Source organism: Mustela erminea, chromosome 4, assembly GCF_009829155.1.
Source record: "Mustela erminea isolate mMusErm1 chromosome 4, mMusErm1.Pri, whole genome shotgun sequence".
Taxonomy (NCBI): Eukaryota; Metazoa; Chordata; class Mammalia; order Carnivora; family Mustelidae; genus Mustela; species Mustela erminea.
Genome location: NC_045617.1, coordinates 31,909,295 through 31,910,747, shown reverse-complemented (window position 1 = coordinate 31,910,747; position 1,453 = coordinate 31,909,295). Strand labels below are relative to the sequence as shown.

The 1,453-nt window shown below is 51.0% G+C and overlaps 1 pseudogene; it reads left to right on the top strand.

The window, feature by feature from the left end:
• Positions 1-890: 890 nt before the first annotated feature.
• Positions 891-988, top strand: LOC116589568 (annotated as a pseudogene).
• Positions 989-1,453: the final 465 nt, after the last annotated feature.

Sequence of the window (1,453 nt, the reverse complement as noted above, 5' to 3'; positions counted from 1 at the left end):
AAGACAGACAGAGAGAGGGGGGAGGAAGTAGCCTCCCTGCTGAGCAGAGAGCCCGATGCGGGACTCGATCCTAGGACCCTGGGATCATGACCTGAGCTGAAGGCAGAAGCTTAACCCACTGAGCCACCCAGGCACCCCGAGACCGCCATTTTTAAACATCCAGGCTTCTGGAAGTCTTTTTAACCAAAGAAAGACACATTTCCTCCTTTCTTTGCTGGGGAGAGGGCACCCCTGGAAGTGTGACGAGCTAGAAAGGTTAAGTCACCTTCAGCATGGCAAAAGCCGGAGAACAGTAGTGAGAGGCTCAGAAGGCTCCCTCTCTCGCACGTTCCTGCGTTGGAAGGACTCCCCACCATGGGGTCCAAGCCATCTTCTTTGTCCCTCTCTTGTGGTATTTATCAGCATCTATCCTTTACCGGAGTTTTATGTCTTACCTGCCAGTGAAGGTAGAGTCAGTGTCTGATTTATCTTTCTATTCCCCACCATGTCAATGAAATGAAAGAGAACAGCTTTCTCTTTGGCTGTCTCTCCTTGGGGGAAGTCTGGGGAAAAGAAAGCATTCAGCAGAGAAGACAGAAAAAAAAAATCAACTACAGTCACCCATTTGTTATCTATGTGAACAGAAGAGGGGGAAAAAATGCCAATAATTTTTTTTTTTTTTTTAACAACAGTATCATTTCTTCAGTGGCGGAATGACAGGTAAAACAAAGTGGCGAATCCATAGTTCGGGAGCTCTGGAGTTTGGTGTGGGAGGACAGGAAGGGCAGTCGTGGGAAACACGGCAAGCGAGGGAGGCAGGTTTCAGGTCACGGAAAGCCTTTCGTGCCTGTACTTTATCCTGAATATGACGGAAGCCACGTGGCCACTTTCCCTGCTTGAGTAACTTGGCAGTGCTCGCCTCGGCAGCACAGACACTAAAACTGGAAAGATACGGAGAAGATTAGCATGGCCCCTTCGCAAGGATGACACGCAAATTCGCAAATAGCTTGGCAGCAAGGAGGGAGAATGGGTTTGAGGGAGGCAGACCAGAAGGAAGGAACCTGGGGAGAAGGCAGCAGCCCCAGACGTTGAGGCTGAGCTGAGGAGGAGATGAACTCAAACTGGCAGCAGGAAGCAGAATCCACAGGACTGGGTGACTCCAGGGGTCTGGCTTAGACATGGAGAGGCTCAGAAACATGAGGGAAAGAGGATTATCAGCTCCCATCTGGACAGGTGGAAACATCCACAGGCAGCATCCCAAGGGCATATGTACAGGCAGGTCTGGGGTTGGAGACGGGAAGTGTGCAGACTCAGAGACAGGGGCCAGCAGGCTGTGTGGAGAGCTCCTCTGGGCATCGGGCAGTAGGAACCCTAAGAACCCTGCCACTTAGGGGTGTTTTCTCCTTTTTCAGTCATTCCCCCAGGAATTCCCTCTCTAAGGAGTCAAGGTGAATGAAGTGTGTGGGACCAATGG